Source organism: Kogia breviceps, chromosome 6, assembly GCF_026419965.1.
Source record: "Kogia breviceps isolate mKogBre1 chromosome 6, mKogBre1 haplotype 1, whole genome shotgun sequence".
NCBI classification, from domain to species: domain Eukaryota; kingdom Metazoa; phylum Chordata; class Mammalia; order Artiodactyla; family Physeteridae; genus Kogia; species Kogia breviceps.
This window is the reverse complement of record NC_081315.1, coordinates 85,387,252-85,412,147: the sequence shown is the minus strand read 5'-3', so window position 1 is coordinate 85,412,147 and position 24,896 is coordinate 85,387,252. Positions and strand designations below refer to the sequence as shown.

The 24,896-nt window shown below is 42.9% G+C and overlaps 1 protein-coding gene across 16 annotated transcripts in view; it reads left to right on the top strand.

The window, feature by feature from the left end:
- TBC1D1 (TBC1 domain family member 1) overlaps window positions 1-24,896 on the top strand; it is a 229,084-nt gene that overhangs the window by 89,868 nt on the left and 114,320 nt on the right. The window lies entirely within an intron of this gene.

Below are 24,896 nucleotides of genomic sequence, written 5' to 3'. Positions count from 1 at the left end.
AGTGGCGTCACGCCCATTTCACAGGTGGGGAGAGTGAGGCTCGACGCAGGGCGGGTGGGCTTCTCCGGCTGCCGAAGTCCCCCCACCCTCACGCCGCGGATTCACCGCGAGGTGTTTCCTGGCAGCGGGACCTCGCGCGTCAGCCTCCCGGGTACAGGTTTGTGCTTGGTTGTCTGGGATAGTGCACTGAGGATTCCCGAAGGCTGAACTTGGTGCGCTTAGAGGATGTCTGTCTTTTGTTTTTAACTCGCTGGTTTCCAGGGGCAGGTTTTGGAGTCTGAATTTTAGTATATGTGCTGCCGAAGCGAGCACGGAGTCTGAATTTTAAACGTAAGTTCTTTCTATTTCCTTCAAGTTTTATTTTCAGAACATTGGCGCCTTCAGAAATCATTAAGCGTTACGAGGCCGGGCCAATTCCGCTATCGCAAAAATGAAGGGATTGGAGTGGATTTCTTGAGTTCTCATCAGTTTGAGAAGGCGGTAATAGAATAATACCCTCCCGGAGTACCAGGTGTTTGTGTGTTTTGAATGATGCAGCTCTCAAAGCTTCCACAGGTCGGCGGGTTAATGGGGCACTTTCCTCGCGCCCTACGGGCTCCTCTCTTTGCCAGCCCCTTCGCAGAGCTCGCTCTTGGTGTATGGCAGGTTGGTTGAGCAATAAACTCATAATGGGAGAACCCGTTAGCCATTCTGAGACCCTTTACAAATAATAGGTGGTGGTATCTCCAGTTATGATGCAGCGCTTTTAGAGTGTTAAAGTACATTTTTATAAATACCTAGTTATGAGACAGATAAAGCTTTGCCTATCATTTAAGTGGTAATAAACTGGAGACACAGAAACCGGATAACACTAGTTACTAGATGGGCACTACCCATCCTCACCAGAATCTTCACTTCCTGAGACAAAGCTAGTAGTAAGGTGAAGTGACTTTCAAACAAGTTGTGAGTTGTTTTAAGGTACTTTTGTACTGAAGAAAAATTAATAATGCCCAGGTTTTCTGGCTTGAAGTGATAGCTAATTGGCTTTTATAAATAATGCTAAAATTTAAGAATGTTATATAGTTTAAAAAGTAATTCAGGGCGTGTATAGTACTCATTCTTGGTTGAGGATTTGAGTCTACTTTTGTTATACACTTCAAGGCCAAAAGGAAGAAAAAAATAGACTCATTGTGTTGTTTTATTCGAAAATCAAGAGGTAAATCTAAGAAAATCTTACTGCTAGTACTGTTTTATAGTTTTATTTACTTTCCTAAAGCATATTTGATAAGATCCTTTTCACTTATAGGAGTGAGGTGGACTTTTGTTTACATTGGCCTACAGAGGTGACGGTGAAAACAGCAAGCCAAAGCCTTGTTTAAAAAAGAAATCGGGCTTCCCTGGTGGTGCAGTGGTTGAGAGTCCGCCTGCCGATGCAGGGGACATGGGTTCGTGCCCTGGTCCGGGAAGATCCCACATGCCGCGGAGCGGCTGGTCCCATGAGCCATGGCCGCTGGGCCTGCGCGTCCGGAGCCTGTGCTCTGCAAGGGGAGAGGCTGTAACAGTGAAAGGCCCGTGTACCGCAAAGAAAAAAAAAAAAAAAAGAAAGAAAGAAATCAAGGATTGTTAGCTTTCTGCAACTGGCTGTACTTTTGAAAAGCTAATGTAAAAAGTGAACAGCATGTTGATAACTTGATCTGAGTTCTGAATCATGTTATTCCAAATTTGTTTAAATACTACAGAACAACAAAAAACTATGAAATGTTTTTCGAGTAAAGTTATGTCAGTTGTCAGCATAATTTTAAAAAGTGTAGTTCTTTTGTATTTCATTTTTTCTAGGTGTTGTACTATTGTAAATTGCATCCTGTAACTGATTTTTGTAGACAATGTGTTATTCTGTGAGAGCTTTTAGAATATGAAGATACCCTTTGAAAGTTCATTTCTTGGGGTTATAGATTATAAGAGTGGCTTTCTATGGAACCTGTTTGGTGTTCAGTTCAGAGACAAGTCATTAACACACTTTGCATTTTAGACTAGGAAATGTTTTAAAAGTAGAAACAAGAGGCACAGATAGTACACAGAACTGCATATTCCCAAAGTGCATTTATATTAGATTTTAGAATGACCCTTCAGGAACACATAAATGCATATGAGCACTTACCTCACACAAACACTTGCACATGTAATTCCTACTTTGACCTTTGTAAACTGCAGCCCAACACCTGTTAGGGAAGAAAGGGAGTGGGTGTCACTTGATGCTGGTGGTTACCTGAACATTAACTTGTTTTTCTTGGGTGAGCATTAGTAGTGTGTGAATACTGAACATGTAGAGTAATTTCATGGTGTAAGAAATAAAGCCAAAATAAGGAAGAATTTTATTTCAAAGAGATTATCTGTTAAGGGAAGAATTAAGATACACTTTTTAAAATTAGACATGTCATGGAACATTAAGGCAGGTGTGTATTATATTAAAATGAGGCCAGGCTTATAGAGGTGTGGTTTCTTGATTAGTCTTTCACTGGGGACACTGGAGTTTTTTTTTTTTTAATTATCTATTTATTTATGGCTGTGTTGGGTGTTCGTTGCTGCGCACGGCCTTTCTCTAGGTGTGGCGAGCGGGCGCCATTCTTCATTGCAGTGTGAGGGCTTCTCATTGCCGTGGCTTCTCTTGTTGCGGAGCATGGGCTCTAGGCGCGTGGGCTTCAGTAGTTGTGGCACATGGGCTCAGTAGTTGTGGCTCGAAGGCTCTAGAGTGCAGGCTCAGTAGTCGTGGCACACAGGCTTAGTTGCTCTGCAGCACGTGGGATCTTCCTGGGCCAGGGCTGGGAACCTGTGTCCCCTGCATTGGCAGGTGGATTCTTTTTTTTTTTTTTTTTTTTTTTTTTTTTTTTTTTTTTTTTTTTTTTTTTTTTGCGGTATGCGGGCCTCTCACTGTTGTGGCCTCTCCCGTTGCGGAGCACAGGCTCCGGACGCACAGGCTCAGCGGCCATGGCTCACGGGCTTAGTTGCTCCGCGGCATGTGGGATCTTCCCGGACCAGGGCACGAACCCGTGTCTCCTGCGTCGGCAGGCGGATTCTCAACCACTGCGCCAGGGAAGCCCTGGCAGGTGGATTCTTAACCACTGCACCACCATGGAAGTCCCAACAGTGGAGTTTTTACGTAGATTACAGTGTATAAATAAAAACAAGTTTCTCAAGTTTTGTGATTTTTATACTAAGTCCGCAGACATCCCTGGCAGTTCTGAGTATTTCTGTTGATTGTTTCTATGCCTCCACTTACCTATTGGTGAAGACTAACAGCAACAGAACTGCCAGGTAACTTTCTGAATTTCCTTGGATCTGCCACCTGCCTGTAAAGATGATGGCTAATATTACTGCTAGTATCTCAAATTAGTGGATTTCAAAATATATGTCAGTTTATCAGATGAAATGGAAAATGAGACCTAAATATAGCTAAATTTACTGTATTCTCAAATCCAAGTCCAGTTTCATATAGCTCATGCCTTGTATTAAGCTATTTTCCAGTGCTTATATATGTATTCAGCAGATATTTAGTGGGTGCCTTCTGTGTACCAGGCACTGTTCATGCCCTGAAGGAGTTAGTTCATTTTGTGCCAAAGGTTTATCTTTTAAAAATATGTGGGCCTTCCCTGATGGTCCACTGGTTAAGACTTGTGCTCCCAATGCAGGGGGCCCGGGTTCGATCCCTGGTCAGGGAAATAGATCCCACATGCCGCAATGAAGATCCCGCGTGCGTCAACCAAGACCTGGCACAGCCAAATAAATAAATATTTTAAAAATATGCACACTGAAGCTTTGTAAGCCAAATATTTTAAAATACATTAGGGAAGGAGTCCTTTTGTATACTTGTACTCAATCACTGATTAATATTTTATGTAAAACCAGGCTTTTCATATTTTGGCTTTGCTTAAAACATGGGTTTTATAGCCATTTTTCATTCAACAAGTTATTGAACAAATGTGTTCAACACGGATACAGTTATTGAGCACCTACTATGTGCCGGGTACTGTTTGAGGAGCTGGAGCTGAGCAGTGAACAGGCAGACCAGATGCCTGTTTTCATGGCATTCAAATTCTAGGTGGGATAGACAGTGAAGAGGGAAACAAGCATAAGCAAGGTAATTGCAGCTGGTGGTGGTGAGTATTAGGAAGGCAAGTTAGCAGGGTGGTTTGGTTGAGAGTCTGTGGGGCCAGGGTGGCAGGGAGGTGGCATTTCACCTGAGCGGTAAGAGGGCCCTGAAGATGTTCCAGGGGGAGGGAGCATCAGGGAACAGGCCTGGGGATGGGCCTGGTAGAGCAGCAGGAAGAAGGCAGGTGAAGCGTGGAGAGCTGGGTCCTGAGTCGGGGAGGGCTGATCTGGGCCGGGCTCTGCAGGCACTGTGCGGGGTTTGCTTGTAAGTGCTGTGGCGTGAAAGCGAGGAGTGATGTGTGCTTTGGGCGGAAGCCAAGGGCACCGCTTAGGAGGCTGGTGTGGTCAGGCAGGAGGTGGTAGTGATACCTCAGATACATATGAAATGATTGTGACCCAGCGTCTGAGGTTGGTGCAAAGGACTGAGAAACAAACTGCTTCTTCTGTGTTGAATACAAGCATAGTTTGTCCCTTGCTCAGCTGCCTCTAACCACAGCTTGCAGGCACACTTGTGTCCTGGCGCTGGGCTTATTTACTTACCTTTGAGGTTTCCTGCAGACTGGATCAGCCCACCTTGGGTGCCTCTGACCAGTTGGACTTATTCTTTTGCCTGTTAGCGCACAGCAGCCTTCCTGGAAGGTGTGAAACTGCCTGTAGCTAGTATGTAGGCAGCAGTTTCGTTGTCTTGCTTCAAGTCAGTCTGATGTCCGTTTGTGGCTGAGGTTGTGTCCTAGGTGGTGGTGGAAAATTTTAAAATATGTATTAACATTTTTTTGGTCTGTAGGCTTAATATTACTTTTAATTAGTGCATGTTTGAGTTGAATGAAGAGGGAAGAACTTGTCGTAGTCAAGCCACTCCTTGAATTTGAAAAATTTGCTGCGTCTGCTAAGTAGAGCTGGTGTAACCCCGACCAAGATTTCAGCGGCACTCCTGTGGAGTGCTTGTTGGGTAGTGGCAGCAACCTCTCTGCGCTTCAGGAGCCCTAGTTGCTTAGAGTGACAATAATTCGGGCACAGATTGGTTTTTAGAGTAGAGAATGGAGAAAAGCCTGGGTAGAAACCCCATATAATCCACAATGGAACACTGCCTGGAGCAGATCTCATAATGAGAAAAAAGCAAATTATAGTTTGTTCTCCCGAGACAGATTCGCTAATCCGATCTTAGCCTAAATGTGCCTCTGCGGTGATCTTCCATTTCTGACTAAGTCCTTCTCGTCTTCATCCCTTCCCTGAAACATCTCTCATTCATTCATTCACTGATTGGATAAGCATACTAAACTGGGTAGAAAATAACCCCTAGGTATTTCCTCTGCCCTGGAGGAGCTCCTCTGGCAGGGGAGGGTAGACATCAGCTAGCTGGGCCTGTGCCATGGGAGAGCCGGCAGGGGCTCCTGCCCCTTCTCGAAGGTGGCCAAGGAGGAGGTAGCCGGGGAGGGGCAGGGTGTGCCGGGGTAGCATATGCAGAGGCCTGCAGGTGCGTTGGAGGAACCCTAGTGACAGGCTGTTGGGTAGCAGAGGGTGAGCTGAACAGATGTGCTGGGATGAGGATGTGCATGGCACACAGACCCCTTCACAGGAGCTGGCATTTTATCTTGGGGCAGTAGAGACCCCTTAGGGACCAAAGCTGATCTCTCCCCAAACTCTTGTAGCTGCGTAGTCTATCCTGTGTATCCTTCGTTGCAGTTATTTGAATATTTTATCTCCTTAGCCTGTAAGCTTTATGAAAACAGAGGTGGCGTTGTCATGTATACCAGTGCATACAGATCGCTTGGGCATCTTGTTAAAACGTAGTTCTACTTTAGTAGGTCTGGGATGGAACTCAAAATTCTGCATTTCCAACAAGCTCACAGGTGATGATGCTAATGCTGCCAGCCTGGGGACCATACGTTGAGGAGCAAGGTTCTCAATTTAAATATTTTCTGTTATACCTACTATTAGACATGGGAGCTGCTCATATTTTTTGGAACAAATGCCATGACTTCAGAATAGTCACTTGTATCTGGGAGGACAATAGTGGAAATAATGTCCCATGAAATAAAACTTAAAAAAAAAATTAACAACCTTGAAAATTGGGTATTTGGAAGATAGGAGTGAAAGGAAAAATTTGCATTGCATACTCTTGCACTGTTTAAAAAATTTGAACATTTTAGGTATTAACTATTCAGCTTATCAAATTTAAAAAATACTTTGATGGCCTTTCCTCTTTTTCAGGATATTTAACTTTGCCCCAAATACCATTAGGATATTATAATAGACTAGGCATCAGATTATTATTGAAAAATAGACTCAAATTGCCCCCTTTCTTTTTTTAAATGGACTTTATTTTTTTTTTTTTTTTTTTTTTTTTTTTGAGGTATGCGGGCCTCTCACTGTTGTGGCCTCTCCCATCGCGGAGCACAGGCTCCGGACGCGCAGGCCCAGCGGCCATGGCTCACGGGCTTAGTTGCTCCGCGGCATGTGGGATCCTCCCGGACCAGGGCACGAACCCGTGTCTCCTGCATCAGCAGGCGGACTCTCAACCGCTGCGCCACCAGGGAAGCCCTAAATGGACTTTATTTTTTGAGCAATTTTAGGTTCATGGCAAAATTGAGCAGAAGGTACAGAGAGTTCCCATGCAGCCTCGGTTCCCACACCTGGAAGAGCCTCCCCTATCATCAGTATCCCCAGTCAGTGTGGTGCATTAGTCACAATTGATGAACTTTCATTGGCACATCATTATCACCCAAACGCCATGTTTTACACTGTAGTTCATTATTGGCATTGTACATTCCATGCATTTGGACAAATGTATAATGGCATGTATCTAATATCACACCAAATAGTTTCCCTCCCCTAAAAATTCTCTGTGCTCTGCCTATTCATCCCTTCCTTCTTCCAACCCCTGGCAACTGCTGATCTTTATAGTTTTGCCTTTTCCAGAATGTCATATAGTTGGAATCATAAAGTATGTATCCTTTTCAGATTGGCTTCCTTTACTTAGTAATGTACATTTAAGTTTCTCCAGTGCCTTTCATGGCTGGATCACTCATTTCTTTTTAGCACTGAATAAATATCCCATTGTCTGGATGGACCACAGTTTATCTATTCATCTACAGAAGGACATTTCAGTTGCTTCCAAGTTTTGGCTGTTATGAATAAAGCTGCTATAAACATCTTTGTGTGGGTTTTTGTGTGGACATACGTTTTCAACTCCTTTGGGTAAACATCAGGGAGAACGATTGTGGGATCATATGGTGAGAGTAAGTTCAGCTTTGTACGAAGCTGCCAAACTGTTTTCCGGAGTGGCCATACCCTTTTGCATTTCTACCAGCAATGAATGAGAGTTCCTTTTACTCCACATCCTCATCAGCGTTTGGTATTGTAGGTGTTCCAGATTGTGGCCATTTGAATAGGTGTGTAACGGCATCTCATTGTTGCTTTCATTTGCATTTCCCTAGTGATATGTGATGTGGAGCCCTTCCTTTCTTTTGATAACTTTTAAAGAGTAGAAATAATAAATTAGTCTTTTTGAATTTTATTTCATAATATATGTATTGGTATTCAGGAACATTTATAAAAGTTACAGAAAAGGAAAAAATATTTGGTTATATTTGTGAATCTAGATTTAAGTACCTTTCATTTTTCCATTATTTGTGTTACCTCTATATTTGCTATTGGAAGAGTGATGAACCAGCAGTCTATACTGTTTGTTAGATTTATAAGAAAGATGTGATGAAAAAGAATTTTCTAACTTTTCATGACCTTTGGTACTTATGCAGATTATTTTTATATCTGTCACGTGTTACGATGGGATTAGACTCAGGGCTTGTTCACTTTGGTTGAGCTGGGCTAAGTTAACTTTGCTGTGCCTTTCTCACCTATAAAATTAATAATGTGTTCTGTATTTATCTCTGTTTTTATAGGTCCTATTTTAAAATAAAATAATGTCAAAATTTGCTTAAGAAATTATGAAGAGCATCTGCAAATGTAAACTATTTAAAATGTGGTTGAGTTTGCAGTTTAAGTCCGTGGTTTTTTTTGAATGCGTGGTGGTAAGTGCTGTGGATCCAGAGAAGAGTAGGACAGGCTCAGCCTTTGAGCAGCTTGCAGTTTAGCAGGGAGAGGTCCCCTGTGAAGATAATTTAACTTAGTGTGATAATACAGTTGTATGCACAGGGGGTCACTCAGCTGGGGGAGTCTGGGGAGACTTTAGAGGAGAGGATATCTGAACTCAGTCTTTATTTATTTGTTTCGGCCACGCCGGGTCTTAGTTGCAGCATGCAGGCTCTTAGTTGCAGCATGCCTACGGGATCTAGTTCCCCTACCAGGGATCACACCTGGGCCACTTGCATTGGGAATGCGGAGTCTTACCCACTGGACCACCAGGGAAGACCCTGAGCTAAGTCTTTAAAGAAAGATGATTGAGTTGTAGGTCATCGATGTGATAGATTATGAAAAAGAATAGTTAGGATATACTCTTGGTAGTTTTCTAGCATATTTTGAAATTATTCAGGGTTGCTCTCTAACTCTGTTCGCCTTTCTTTTGAGACCAATGATTTTTTAACCTTAAGGACCGCACATCACATTAAGTAAATTACCCAGATACAGGGAGATTCAGAATTAAGAGCAACCCTTTGTTTCATCCCAGCATACCCTAGGGCATGGACACACTTGTTGGTAATTGTGGTGTGGTGGTCATTCTGGTGTAACCAGAATGTAATTCTATTTTCTCTTTTCTACATGAGGAAACTGAGACCCAGGGCAATTAGGTGAGAATATAGATCATATAGTTAGTTGGGGCAGAACTAAACCCAAGGTTCCAGACCCCTTGGTTTTGCACACCTTGTTAATGTTGCCCTGCTGATTTGTTTTTACTTTTCTCTCTAAATTATTTTACTAAAATCAAAAGTATGCATGTCTATCAATAGGTTGTAGTTAAGAATATTTTATTTAGTCACCTGACTTTATGCATGTGCGTTTCAGAGTAGGTCAAGGGGCCTGCAAGGAAAAAGGCAAAGAAAAGAAGCATGGAGTGAGTAGTCTGTTGGGGTGGATGGAGATTCTCTAACATGACACATGAAGGGTGTCATTGTCATAAATGCCCAAGAGCCTGGGAGGCCTGACCAGTTGTATGAACTGTGTGTAGGAAGAAACCAGGGCCTGAGTATTTGAAGAGAGTGGAAGTTGCCAAATTCCAGTGTGGTGACATAGCTCCCCTAGTACTGGGCTCCTGTTCCCAGGAGGGCGTCCTGTGGGAGATGAAGCAGGTGTGTATACCATATCTCTTCCCCTCCAGTAAGGGAGAGTGAGTTTTCTTAGAGAAATGTCACTTGCAGAGCGGATTTATAGTGTTAACGCAACCATGGAAAGGAAGAGATGATTACATTTTTGAGCAGTTAATATGTGCCAGCCATTGTTTTGGGAGTAGTCAGCTTCCAAGTAATTCTGGAAGTAGTGGTATTATTCCTTCCCCCCTTTTTTGGGAAAGATGTATGAAGAAACTGAAGTTCACAGAAGTTAGGCAACTTGTCATAGCTATTAAGATTAAAGCTTGAACTGTCTGGTTCTGAATTCATGTTTTATCTGTTGTACCTATGCTACCTCTGTAATAAATGGATTACAACACATGTTCAGGATTTGAAACAAGGATGGTCAGAACTTAGAAAAATATCCTTTCCCACTGAAAGACTGAACTTTTTTTTCTCCCATTGGTGAGAGGTAAAAAATGTTCAAGTTGGCTGCTTTTAAAAATAAGTGTATAAGATTGAAGCTATTCAGGAAGGAGCTCATATTTTTTGAATGCCCGAATTTCACCGTGTTCTTGGTTAGGGAGGGAAGAAAACAGGAAATAAGAGGAAAATCACCAATAGAAAATTGAAGATGGGTCAAAATTGGGGAATGTTAGGGCAATTAAATGAAAGACTGAAAGAGGTCAGTTTTGAGGTGACTCTAAGGCTGAGTTTTCAATTTTCTTGTTGACTTGAGTTTTGAGCTTTAGAGAATTATCACTTATTATCTGATGTTCTTTTCCAAGCACCATGAAACCGTGTTTTGTAGTTATTCAGCTTCTCTGGAAAGTGCTCTTTATGTTAGGAATTATTCGAGAGCATCCTGCCACATTGGCATCTCCTCCAGCCTGCGACAGGACACCAGACGGGAAGTTAAAGGCATGGGTTGGAGGCCCAGGTTTGCCTGTGTTGCTGTTTAGCCTTGGCTCGATGCCATGGGAGTGGTGATCTCTGCCCTGCTGCCCACCACGTAGTTCTGTTTGGGTGTCACATGAGATGAGGTGAGTGAATGTAAACTGTCAAGCACTCTTTAGAGTGAGCTCGTCTAGGCAATGGGGTAGATGTAGCCGTATGTTTCCATTAAATTTCTTGACTTATACTTCAGGTTGCACTCCCTGGGCCTTTGATCTCATAGAACATCGTGTTGAATGATCACGATGATTGTTCTCAGTTTGGAATGTCTCTGTTACTGCAAGTCAGGGCAGTCATCTTAGACTGTCCACCTCTGATAAGGAAGAGAGGGCCCCTGGAGCTGGTGGCCTGGGACAGATCCCCTCTCCATCTGTTCCCAGTGGAGGTGCCACCTTGGACACGTCACTTCTGTTTGTGCATGAATGTGTTCATCCTTAAAATTGGGGATAAGAGCCATCTTCCAGGCTGTTGAGGATTTATCCACATAACATACTTAGAACAACGTCTGGCTGAGATTAAACACTTAATAAGAGTGAGCCATCACCATCATCTTCTTCATTGCAATTAGGGGGTGGAGATGACCTTTGCAGTTGCTTATTAGTTCTGTTCCCTCTTTTGAAAGATGATAACATTGGGTCCTCCAGAGGTGAAGTGCTTTCCCCAAAGTCACAGCTGAGATTAAAACAAGGTGTTCTGACTCTTAGTCCAGAGCGCTTTGCAGCTCTTTGCATCACTTGGTACTCAGCATGATACTGAGACTTTTTCCTGTTGTTTTATCACGTTCTTCATGAATTAAACATAAGCCCTGGTTCATGAGTACAGAACAAGAGCAAAATACTTTCGTCAGACCACAAGTAAGTCATTTAGATCCGATAAGGGGATAGAGGGGCAGAGAGAATTACATGAGCCTCTGCTGCCAGCCGACTATGTGACCTCACCCAGGGTCACAACTCTGCCTTGATTTCCTCTTCCCTAAAATAGAGGTAGGGAACAGCTGCTCCACTGTTTCTGAAGTACTTTTCATCCCTCAAAATACTGTGAAGAATTTCTTCACTGCCAGGGCTGTTAAAGTCCAGGAAATAGTGTGCCAACCAAAGATGTAGATTCTCCAATTTTGGAAAATTTTAAAAATAGGGGGGAAGTTTATTTGTTTAGCAGAGTTTATAACTGTAGGCCTGCCAAGGGCAGAGACTCAGCCAAATGAGTATTTTGCGGAAGTTCTTTTCACAGGGTGGACCCAGAGGAAATCAGTCATTAGGTGAAAATAAATTGTAAGATCTTTGAGACAGTATTTGCTTAGAGACATTTACACATGCTATTGTGATGGTCTCTATTGTGTCAGGCTTTTTGTTTTCTTACACATGTAAGTTTCCAAATTTAAAATATTAGAGCTTTAATTGTAAAATGTGACTTCAGAAACACAAACCATAAACCTGCTTATGAGTAATGAGTTTGTGGCCCCTTGTGTTTAGATGATTACCAGATTAATTGTATAATGAGCATGAAGTTTGCTAGTGCTTTTGGTATGGTCAGAACCCTCTTATAGTTCCCAATATAGCCATATTACTGTTTCTAGGTGAATGGAAGGGATTCTCTTCCCACATTTGAAAGTGTATGAATTTAGAGTACACTGGAGTTTCAGTCAAGGCAGTATCACCCAATTTTAGGGTAGCTGAAAGAACATAGTACCAGAGTTTGAGTTCTATAAATTCCGTAGTGTTTAAACTAGTTGAGATTGTAATCTCTGGATCTTTTCCCCCAGAGGAAGAGCTCAATGAGCTAGACCACCAAAGCATATGATACTGTATTAATTATTTTGCAGTTACCACACTGCTTAGGGGAGTCCTGTAGTATTTCCAGATATTTTGGGCCAAGAAATACAGCTTCTCTTTCAAGTTCAGTGTCAGTCACCACACATTGATCATGCATCTTCTCTGTGCCAGACACTTGGGACACAGATGAGAAAGACACAATTCCTGCCTCTCGGAGGGGAGGGTGGGTGTGTGCAGTGGTCCTTACACAGAAGTCCCGTAGTTCAGTGGGCTGGGGGATGCTCAACCTCTGAGTAAGTAGTCTTCTGGTACAGGGAGGTAATAATTTTCCAAATGCAATAAATCCCACTTGACAGTCTCCCTGTTGACTTTAATCAGCAGGCTTTGTCAGAGCCAATTGTACACTGTTAACTTAAATGTTGTCGTTCTCAAAAGGAGCCAGAGATGTGGTTTGGATGTAGGTGTTATGAAAAGCCTATATATATAGTGTCCTGGAGCTCCTCTCTCTGCAGCTTTTCGGGGCTCTGTAGATGTAACAATTTTTTGCTTTAATCTTGATTGAATAAACAGGCAGTAGAGCACAGCCAGCTCCTCTCTTTGGGGGAGAGGGTGAGTCTGCTCTCAAGCCCTTGGGGCAGACCCCAGGCTGGGCAACAGAGTCCTTCACATCCGCATGGTATTAGCAGTTAAACTGGAAGGTGTAATCAGTGGGGCTTGTGAGTCTAAGAGAAATCCCCTAAGTCACTAGAAATGTGGGCACTGTGCTCCTTTTTTAATTTGGTGGGCTTAGAGGTTTTAGTCTTAATAAGGACATTTCAAGCCGAAGTCTATTTCATCCCTGTTAAAAGCAAATCACCGGGAGCCGGTGTGGTTTAGAAAAAGAGCCCTGAAGGGGGGAGGTCTGGACAGAGGCTGCCCTATGACTGGAGGCCTGTCGTTCCAGGCCTCTGAGGCTTTGTTTCCTGAGAAAATGAACAGATTAAATGAGCCGTTTGAGAGTACCATCCAGGGGGTGAGTAGGAACGTCTGAATGGAAGAAGCAGTACGAGCAAAGACGTGGAGGTGGACATCCGAATGAGCAGGAGCCCAGGATGTGTGGGAGTGGAGCTGAGTGGACCTCCCTCCCTGCCCAAGATGGTGAATTAGGGAGTTCACAGGGAAGAGGTAGTTGGAGCAGCTGCATGGAGGGCTCGGCAGGGCAGGCTGGGAGGTTGGTATTTTGGTAGTGATTGGAGTCCTAGAAAGTTTGTTGAGTGGTAGGCTGATGTGATCCAAGCTGGCCTTCTGGAAGACGAGGCTGCCAGTGGAGAGTGGGTGGGCGGCTTTATGTACCGGGAGAAGCCAGAGGCAGGGCTGGGGGTCTTGCTGTGGTCTGAGTTAAGTGCGGGCCTCTACCAGTGCTTGAGGTTTTGGGCTCCTAGTGAGAGACTGTACCTTGATGGCTCATTGAAAAATGGAGAAAGAGAGAAGATTAGAAGGCACTTTCCAGGCTTTCAAACTACTTGCCTGGAAGGCATTTGGGAAACAAGGAAATGAGAGAGACCTGTTTTAGGGCAAAGAGGATGAGCTTGATTTGGATGTTTTAAGGTCAAGGTGTCCAAAGTCTGGGTGATTCTTTTTTTTTTTTTTTTTTTTTGTGGTACGCGGGCCTCTCACTGTTGTGGCCTCTCCCATTGCGGAGCGCAGGCTCCAGACGCGCAGGCCCAGCGGCCATGGCTCACGGGCCCAGCCGCTCCGCGGCATGTGGGATCCTCCCGGACCGGGGCACGAACCCGTGTCCCCTGCATCGGCAAGCGGATTCTCAACCACTGCGCCACCAGGGAAGCCCTGGGTGATTCTTAAGAGAGGTGATTAGAAATTTGAGTCAACTTCAGGAATGAATTCAGACCTAAGACGTACACTAAATTATCTTTGTCGGCCTTGGGGGAGTGGGTGAGGTCCCCGGAGATAGAAAAGCAGAACCCTATGAAGAGTCTTCCCTGAGATGTCTGTGAAATGGAGGTGCATTTTACTAATACAGTCTAAAGGAGAGAATTACACTAACAAGATTTCCCGTTAGGGCTTATCTTTATTTTATTTTTTTCCTCTTACCCTTGTAAACCAAGTTGAAGTCCCACTTTTGAAAATGTCTTTTGGATTCAGAGACTGCAGTTCCTCCTTGGTAGGTGGAATGTAGAGATCAGAATGGAGTTTTAGCGAGGCACAGAGGATTCTTTCGGTGCCCGTGAGCCGTCCCCTTGGCATGGGAGAAACGACAAAGCCTTGGACACATTCCCAAGCAGCTCTTGGCTGGCACAACTGAGCCTTTATCTCTTGTCAGCCTTGGTTTCGGTGTTGGTTCTCTAGGAATGTGTCTGACTGTAAAATATCTGGTCTCATGAAGATGAAGTTATTAGAGGACCCTGCGGGGGTGGGGGGGGGGGAGGAGCCGCACTGTCAGACTCTGCTGGTTGGGAGGTGCCGCTCCGGGGCGCCTGGAGGGGGCAGGTCCCGGTGCCTGTCTGTTGGAGTGCCCTAGACTCGGGGGGCTTGGAGGTCTGAGCCGCCTGGCCGTGCTCCCCCCACCCCCCAGGAGGCTCAGCGTCCCCAAGACGTCCCTGCCCTTCTACACAGCTCATATGGAAAAACAGATTGTTGTATTCTGAGCAGAACTCTCTCTCACTTGTGTCTCACCTTCTTTCTTTCCTTTGAGAGAGAGAGCGCGCGAGACTGTGCCTTTTCCCTGCGACAGACTTGCAAAGGCAGTGGTGATTTTCCGTCCTCCCTGCCCGAGCTGCAAGCCCATAGCTCCGTCCTCCAGCCTCTGTTTTGTGGATCTGCAGGCACCTTGCGACTCTTATTGCCTCTGCTTTTAAAGTCTTCTGAAACCGAAAATGAAACTTGCTGTGTGGCATGATGGGCAGGGAGGACAGTAGGACTGTGACCCCTTTAACATAAGGATAACATTTCTCCTCCTGCCAGAGGCTTTTCTTTCCTTTTTCATCCTTTTGATATCCAGGCTGTTCTGTTGGCTTATCCTGGGCTTCCAGTCAGCTAAAATCTGTAAATCTTTTTCACGTGAACTTTGGCAGGCCAGGTCTACCCTGTGGGTACCTTCCCAGCTGAGAGTTTATAATATTTTATACATATCACCATGTTCCTGATGTTGGGATTTTTTTGTGGGGTTTTTTTTTTGGTATTTTCATTCTATTAACCAATTTATTTGTATAGCATAGTAGGATTTTGGAACTGGAAGTGATTTAAAGAGTACTGCAGTTCATTCCCTTCAGTGTGACACAAGAGTCCCTGGTCTTGGAGAAACTGCCAGTGGAGGGATGGTTGGGTGCTTGGACGAGGTTGGATTTTCATTCTCACACACCAGGAGTGTAGGTGGGTCAGGGGGGAGGAGAACCGTTAGCTGAGGGCTGGGCGCCTTTAGGAATTGACAAGTGGACAGTTTCATTCTCTGTGCAACTTTATACTGTTTCATTTTTGTCTTGTGTACTTTTTTTAAAATTGATTTCCTTCATCTCTAAATTCAAGAAGAAAGGATTTGCCACTTAATTCTGCTTTTGAGGTATCCTGTGCTAGGACACAGTCTGAGTTTTTTAAACATTTATTGAAGTTATCTAACGTAACTTCTGAGAAAGTTAAGGACCAGCAAATAGTATTGTTATTGTTATACTTGGTAAACATAAAGTATAAAATATGTTAGGTGGAAAATAGATTAGACCAATTCTAACTAATATCCTTTACTGGCCAGAGTTCTGATATGCCTGTTCATCAAGATGAAAGAAAGGGGATGGCCACTTGGTGAGTACAGTTTATTTCCAAAAATGGACTGAGATGATACGAGAGAAAAGACCTGTTTCTACCACTCATCTGAATGAAATTTGGGATTCTTGAACATACACGATTGGTTTTATTCAAGAATGCAGTTAATGCTGTAAAAGCTAGTGTGGTGCAGTATTTTAAAACTGTAAATAATATGGTTTATAAGTAATATTTATAAGCCATACCAGAACCCCTTCTGACAGTTAAGTCTGGCAGTCATGCATTAGTAAGTTTAAATTTCTAACATGCTTCTGGAAACTACTGTGGATCTCAGAGATGTGGGTGACAGGGCTGTGAATGGGCTGCCAGGTAAGTTTGTGCAGGTTGCATACTAAACAAAAGCATCCAGCCCACAGGGCGAACTGGGGCTGAGATCCAGCCCACACTTGGCATACCAGAGTCTTTTTGTTTGTGAGGTTGGGGAGGACAGGGGTTTTTGGCTTTCAGTAATTTGGACAAAGGCACCGTATATGCAGAGGGTAGCCCTATGCTATAAATTATTTTGTGTTTATAAAAATTAATATTGATGTTGTCAAGGTGATTCCATACTGTGTCCACAATATAATTTGAATTAGATTGATTTTACTGCAAGTCCTAGGAAGTAGCAAGAGTATTTATCTGACTAAGAGGGCTAATGGTTTATCTAAACTCAATTTTGAACTGTCAGCTTCATAAAACAGGCCAGTTCTTACTATTATCACAATTTTTATTTAAGCTACAAATTTTTGTCTTAAGTAATTACCTACGCATATAAAAGGGCAGTCTTTTGAATATCGCTTTTAGACTGTCATCTAAAGTTTTTAGTTTCTGTGGATATGGAAGTTTATTTTTCAGATGGTGTCCCATGACTTAAATTTTGTGTGGTATGTAGTGAAGCATTTGAGGGCACTTAGAAAAGTATGCTGAAATTCTACATTGAAAATAATTTATCATATGCTTAAAATGAAGATTTTTTTCCTCCAAATAATTTTGTCCCTGGAAGGCTTTATCTAATAAAATTAGACAGTAACCTCTAACATTTCTTAAAGTTTAAGAAAAATGTACTCTTTTAAAATTAACATTTTTGTGAGATTGCAAAAGCAATGCATGTAAATACAGAAAAATAACATGTTGATAAGCAAAAATAAGAAACCACAGAATTTCTGCTACCCAGAGATAACCATGGGCAGTCCCTTCCAGATCTTTAGTGATAAGCACTGTTTAAATTTTTTTTTTTTTTTTTTGCGATACGCGGGCCTCTCACTGTTGTGGCCTCTCCCATTGCGGAGCACAGGCTCCGGACGCGCAGGCTCAGCGGCCATGGCTCACGGGCCCAGCCGCTCTGCGGCATGTGGGATCTTCCTGAACCCGGGCACGAACCCGCGTCCCCTGCATCAGCAGGCGGACTCTCAACCACTGCGCCACCAGGGAAGCCCCACTGTTTAAAATTGTATCTCTTTTGCTGAAAATAAGTAGAAGAGATAACAGCTCTTCACACATACATACTTTTTTTTTAAACATCTTTATTGGAGTATAATTGCTTCACAATGGTGTGGCAGCTTCTGCCCTACAACAAAGTGAATCAGTTATACATATGCATATATCCCCATATCTCCTCCCTCTTGCGTCTCCCTCCCTCGCACCCTCCCTATCCCACCCCTCTAGGTGGTCACAAAGCACAGAGCTGATCTCCCTGTGCTATGCGGCTGCTTCCCACCAGCTATCCACCCTACGTTTGGTACACACATACATACTTTAAAAAAAAACCTGTCAACGAGTTTTGGCCCAGAATGCCAAAATGGACTGGGTGCACGGGGTGGGGACTTGTTCTCTGGGTTGCAGCACACGCTACCTACACAATTTCCATGCTTCCTTCAGGAATAAAATGACCTTGAAAAGAGATAGAACTCATATGCATGAATAGGGAATTGTAATTTGTATTCAGATTTCTGGATTTTTTTTTTTTTGGTCTCAATGGGTGGTTCTCCCATCCAACCAGTCAGCTCTCACTCACATCCAATGAATTACTAATTCTTGCCTGTTTGACCTTCGGAATTGTGCTTTGCCTCATCGTCTTCTCTCCATTTGTACTGCCACAGCCCTAGCTGGAGGACATCGTTTCTTCCTGCTCAGATGCTCCTTTGTTCACACGTGGATTCGTTTATTCGGTCTGATGTGAGGAAAAGGGCCAGGCACTGGGGTGACAAGGCCCCTGGTTCTGGGGCTGAGCTGCTCAGCTGGTTGAGGGCGGGGAATGAAGCCCCTCCCACTTCGCATCCTCCTTCTTCTGTTTTGTCCATCAAACCCATTCTCTCCACAGCAGCCCTGTGATCTGTTGGAATCTCTGCTGGCCCAGCCTCACCTGTGTCAGCCTCCCGCCATGTGCTAGGCGAGGGGAGTGCCCTCCTTGCCTCTCCTGACCAGCCTCGACTCCTTGAAGGCTCAGCCCAGGGCTCCTCTCCTCCGAGCCTCTCCTCCTGTCCTGCCCGCCGCTCCCGTGGCCTCCAGTGCCTGGTTTTCTAAAAAGTGCTGTGTTTCTTTCCCCGCTGAGATGGTCACGTTCATCGACAGCCCCAGTGCCCAGCACTGATCCAGAATAGTCTGTGTTTCTGTAAAATGGAAATAGCATGGTTTTCCTCGGAGGGTTGGTGTGAGGATGCAGCGAGGTAATCTCTGTGAAGCACGGTGTCTGGCACATAGTTGGCTTCCATAAGTGCCCGAGATATGATATTAACTTCAGCTACTTGATTCGATGAAGGTCTCAGAAGTTCAGCTTTTCCCCAGACAGTGTGTGTATGATTGTATAGAATACTGGTGTCACACTTTCTCTACCTGATATTAGGTAAGGTTCATGAAAATAGTCATTTTATTTTTTGTTCCTTTCATTTTAACCTATACAGTTTTCCTGCCTGACTTTGGTGTATTTTCAAATAAATATATTTAAATTAAGGTTAATTGGATTACATTACTTATTTTACACTTTAAGGTAGAGAAACAGAAAAGTGCCGTTCACTTGCCTCTCACATTAAAGTGTGTGTGTTTAGTAAACACTGACACAGACCTGCAGGGGCCACAGAAATGAATCAAACGACACCCCATTCCCAGCCCCAAATGTCAGTGCTGTGATCTGTATTACCACAGTGGGCCGGGGCCCATGGGAGTGGAGGTGCTTGAACGGGTCTGGAAGAATCAGTAGATGGTAGTGGAGAGTCGATGGAAGAACATTGTAGAGTAAAGGCTCCCCTGCTTGCCTGCACTTGTCAAATGTGAGCTGCAGCCTAAATGACAGTTTCTTGAAATGAGGATTCAAAGGTGTTTATTTTATCATATTTTCCTACCCTCCCATTAGCAGGGATAACGTAAAGTTGACAGTTGAAAATTATTTTCATTTGTATATTAGACTAAATTGTCATAATCAAGGACTAGCTAGGCAATACATCACATCAGCGTTAAATTGAGTACTTATAACATGTAAAAAGAGTTGTAATGTTTTTATATTGATGAAGAATTTACATTACATAGAAATTAATTCTGTAACTCTAAGTAATGGACATTTGAGTTTTAACCCACTTAGATTTTGCTTCCCTTATGGGCTGCATCATAACATTGTAATATCCCTTTGTAGACTTTGATGGCTAAAGCTTCTGGTCTAGTTTTCCCATTTTCAGCTAGATTTATGTGTGTATTGGGGCGGTGGGATGGCTTTGTTTTATTGTTCACCTATGCAGTATATACACACCATGGTCCTGAGAGAGATGGCTGGCGGTGGTGGTGATCTTATGTTTGAGTTAATTGTAGCTAGTCCCTCCGCTGCACCCGCCCCCCGACACCCCTTCTTCCTTAAGTCCAAGAATCCTTAACCTGGAATCTGAGGATGGAAGTTGGGAGTGGGGGTCCCTGAACTTGGATGGGGAAAAAAAAATTCACCTTTATTTCTACTAACCTTTAACTGCAGTTGAACATCTTCAGTTTAACATCTTCAGTTATGAGTAGCATAACTCCCCGTAGCATTAGCAACTCCTGTAATAGTAACATCAATAAAATCACGTGCTTTCATATTGCATTATAGTTGCTACACATCTCTCAGAAATACTGTATATGCTCATCATTACTTTGAATTATGGTAGATACATGATTTGCCGCTAGACCTTGTTAAGTTTGGTGAAAAGCACATAATGCTTTATCATAATTATTTAGATAATTTCCTCTTGGTATAATTCTTTTGTATTGCTTTGTGTAAATGTCTATGGCATTTAAAAATCTAACTCTGAGAAGAGTCAGTAGGGTTTGTCAGAGGGGGTCTGTGGCACATCGAGTTTAGGAGCCTCTGCTTTGGTCCCTGGGGTGCATTTGAGAGAGCATACCAACATTTACTTTGGGAGGACTGGTAGGAATGTGGGGTATGTAATTAAAAGCTGAGATGCCTTCTCTCATTCCCATACACCCTTGCCTGTTGCCTTAACCCCTGGCAGCACAGAGCTCTTTGCACAGCCTCGGTAGCTCTTGTGGTCATTGTAATATACGCTCACCACACACACACAAAAAAGCGTTAAAGTACATTCTCTATAGCCTTTGAAAAAATACGCTAAATGATTCCCATCCAAAAATGGTTAAAATAAAAATAGCTTAGGTGCTTAAAGGGGCAGCCTTCAGCTGTCTAGAAAAATCTTATAATCCGAAAAGATTTAGTCTCAGTGTTTCTGGTTTGCTATTTTTACAGCATTTGTTCCTTCTGCAAATATTTGTTGCATGTATACTATGCACAGGCATTGTGTTGGAGATTCCACAGATTTATTATGGTTTCTCTTCTAAGGTCTACTTGAGGTAAGAGATATCTCTTATCACTTAAAAACCTTGAAATCACTAAACTTACATTTTCAATTGCAATCATTCATACATTGAGCAGACTTACTGAATACTTGCTGTATGCCAGGCACTGTCCTAGGCACTTTGGGCTATGTATCAGTGAGCAAAATAGACAATAATTTTGCTGTCTTAGAACTGACGTTCAAGCATTTAGGTGTTTTATGCTCTGAAGTTTGTAGGGCTGTCCTGAAAGTGCCACAGAAACTGTTTGCCACTCACAGACCTGTGTAGTTTTGTAAGGTAGTGGTTTTTACTATCTGTTCCTGTGGGCCTTGTGACACCTCAGGGCTGGCAGGAGGAAGGAGAAGGGAATGTCCTCCTTCCCCAGCTCCATTTTAATCAGAGCTTTGCTACTCTTATATTTTGGGGATTGCTGGGAAGTTGGGGGTGGGGTGAGCTGGGCGAGAGTTCTCTTGCCTACAGGATGTTTGGAAATTTGGTCACATTAAAAATGTGATTGGCATTATCTGTGGCTGGCTGATATGGAATAAATTTTTGTCACATATTACCAGTTCTGTACTGAAAGGCAGTTGGAATAATAGCAAGCTCATTGCCTTTAGGTGCTGTTACCTTAATGATAGAGAGTTGACCTTTTCTTACTTGGGCAAACGTGAAGGTCACAGTTGGCATTTTTTGGAAGCTAATATGTGCTAGGCTCTACACTAACAACTTTCACATTGTTCAATTTTCTCCTCAAAACAACCTAAAAGGGTAGCTGGTAATATCCAATTTTGATATAAAAGGATGCTGAGCTTCTAAGAAGCCGGGTGTCTTGCTCAGACTTGTGCATGAAGTGGCAGAGTTTGGAGCTTATTTTGGCATTTCAGCTCTAGAATTCCCTGTAGGAACTGTCAGTATAGTAGATTCATGGCTTCAGCTGGGGAAGGAGTTAGGGCTGACTTTTTCTATCTTTTTAAAGTTTATTCTGTTTCTGCTCCCACATGCCCTCTCTCCCCCATCTGCCTCCGAATGGAATGTTTGTGGTCTAAAAAGCAATACTGGGTTCACTCTCATCTCTCTTACTTACCTCCCCCCCTTTCCATATGCACACAAACAACACTTCATGCTCTAAACGCAGCTATGGGGAGCCTAAGCGGTGTATGCAAAGTTTGGGATACTCCTCACACGTTTTCCAGAATGGCTTCTGATTGAGCAGAGTTCATGACAGCTAGCATGAGGTTAATTGGAATTGGATCCTGAATAGGTAAAAAAAATTTTTTTTTTGGTATTTCCATTGTGTACAGCAGTGTTTGCAGTGAATGATATTGATGCTGTGATCGGAAAGGAATGAGATGGTTCTAGAATGGGTTGACACTGCCCATGATGATAAATGCAGAACACTGTGATGCTTTTTTTTTTTTTTTAAGTAAAGGAAATGACCCTTTAGTATACACAAACAGCTATAGGTAAGAAAAAAACTGCTAACTGATATTTCTGGGCTTGGAATTATAGGCAACTTTAACTTTATATGTTTTTGTATTTTTCTTTTATATGGATGTGTATTAAACGTGTTACTGAAAATAAAAAATGACTAAAGAGTACATTCTGCTGCTGAGTTTAAAAAGGAGTCTGGGGACTTCCCTGGCAGTCCGGTGGTTAAGACTCCTTGCTTCCATTGCAGGGGACATGGTCCGGGAACTGTGGGTTCATGAACTGTGGATTGGGTGGGCCTGTGTGTCCTACCTAACGAGTTTAATATGTTTGGTCCTGGGTGATTTTAGGTAGAAGCAAAACAGTATTGGTGCCCAGTGCTCTAGCTGGTTTCACAGTTTTGTTTATAAATACACACTATGTGACCAAATATTCCTTTATTGAAGATCTCTCCTCAGTGATAAAATTTCAAAAGGGCATCATTTATAGAAACTAATCATGGCGTGTGTCCTGGAGAAGGAACCAGCGCTCTGTTTAATGGTTTCTTATAGCACATTTATACATTTTTAGTTCCCCTGCCTTGTAGAAAAGAGACCGCAGTGTCCCTTTTCAAAGATTATATAACATACATAACTCATACCGGGTGATTGCTATGGTTAATTGCTAGTTCATTATATTTGTGAATGTTTCGTAATCTTGGAGAGATTACTTTGAAGTAAACTTTAATCAAAATTACAGAGTAGCATTTCTTATAAGGCATTTGCTCTTACGTGTTTAATAACCTGAGACCTCTGAAATACAGTGAATTTATTTGCAAATCAAATTTGCCCTTAAATGGTACAAATAGCTTGTCAGATATCTGTGTGACGAGTCGTGTGTTTTTGTCTTCACTAGTTTGTTCATCTGTGCTGTGAGCAGGGTCTGGATCTGTGCAGTTGGGCTGCTTTATTGCTGTTCACAGATTGCCTAGGGTCTTAATAATCCCATGGATTTTGGGTGTGATAGTGTAGCGGACAGAGAGAGGAGCTCATTCCTTACCTCGGGACCTGACAGAGGACAGGTGGTAAGAGAGCTGAGAGCTGTCAGGTGCTTCTGAAAACTGCAGGTGCCAGGGCCCCACCTCCACAGGCTGCTTCACCTCAACTGATGAGTAGTCACTCTTTTTAAAAATTATTGGCAGTTCTAATGTGCGGCCACATCTGAGTTGCAAATCAGTGCATTAAATGAAGAGGGTTGGACTTTGAGGACTTATGTTCCCAGGTTGAACATACAGTGATTTCTGTCAGTGTTTATGCTGACCATTGAAAATGACTTGGCTTCTAAGAATTGTTTTAGAAAACTTACGAAACAACTTCATAATCTTACAGCAGTATCTTCTCCTACTCGTCCTTTCTTCTCCCACCTTCTTTTGTTAGCTCCTGCAGCTATTAAATCACTTCTCGAGTTGGATTTTAGTCTCATTGTTTTAAATGTTTGTAGAAAAGTGCCAGTTTAGCCAGAAGGTTGTAGTGAACCTTTCAAACGATTATTTTGGAACATGACGCCGGGTTTTGTGTTTGCATTGCATCTTTCCGTGGGGTTTAAAAGCTACTAAGATAAGAGTTTATCCAGTTTGCCATATCAGAACTAGAGTGGCTGAATACTACTACTTCTGTTTGACCTGGAGGATAGAAAGATGAGGCAGTCCTGACTGAGGGTGTGAGGCCTGCGTTAGGGGCCAGCAGTCATCAGCGTTTCTGACGTGCCAGGCGCTTCCCCAGCCAGCTCACAGCACGTTTGATCCTTTTTTGGGAAGATGTGATGCATTCATCTGCCCTTTGGCAAATTGTAAGCGCACAGCAGGAGTGGAGGCATTGGTTCCCTTTGAGGAGCCACGACAGACCTCTCCTGGGGACCAGCCTTCTCCAGCATGCATTGGAAATTGAATAAGCACACGTGTCTCTTCCTCCCTGCACTGTGAACCTCTACTAAGGCTGGGAGGAATCTCGTCTTATTCACTGTTTGAGGTGTATTCACATCTTTATTTCGAATCTAATCTTGACAGGCTGGACCGTTGGGTAATATGAATGCTCACGCATGTCTTATATAGAGAGCATCAGACAGCTGTCTTATTCTCTTTAAATAACTTAAGTATGGAGCACTAGTAAGAAGGTATTTTCTTAGGCGTTTTGTATGAAATTCAAGGCATGTAAGATAGAGTGAAGGAGACATGGTTTAATTTCGTTTTCTTCCCCTGTTTACCTTGTTTATGACCAACAAGTACAAATAACCACTCATCAACAAAAACAAAACACAAGTCTGTTCCGTCTGGAAAATAATTATATGGAATGATTATTTTCTGTTTGAAGTGCTTGTTTTAACTCCTTGCAGTGTGGGGACATTTAATCCAACGGACAAAACACAGTGTGGCCTGCCATGTTTTTGCAATTTTGGAATGCTTTAATCTTAAATAACAGGAGGAAATGCTAGAGTTCTAAATGTAAATATGGGCTGCTTTAGATTCATTTAATATTTTATTTGTTACTAGTTGTCAGAAAAACAAAACTGTAAACGTACAGTAAAATGGCTTTTTGTTCTAAATACTGTCTCAGGAGCTCTTTCCTAAGTCCTTGTGAATAAAATTAACTTGCCGTGTGTTTATAATCCTTTAAAATCCTCAAATCCTTAAAAAGAAACTTGACCCACAGGTTTAAATAAGGACTTTATTTACAGAAATGAAAATTTCTAATTCTCTTAGGGTATCATTTTCTGGCTACTTATACAACAATATTCACTCAAGCCTGCTACAGAA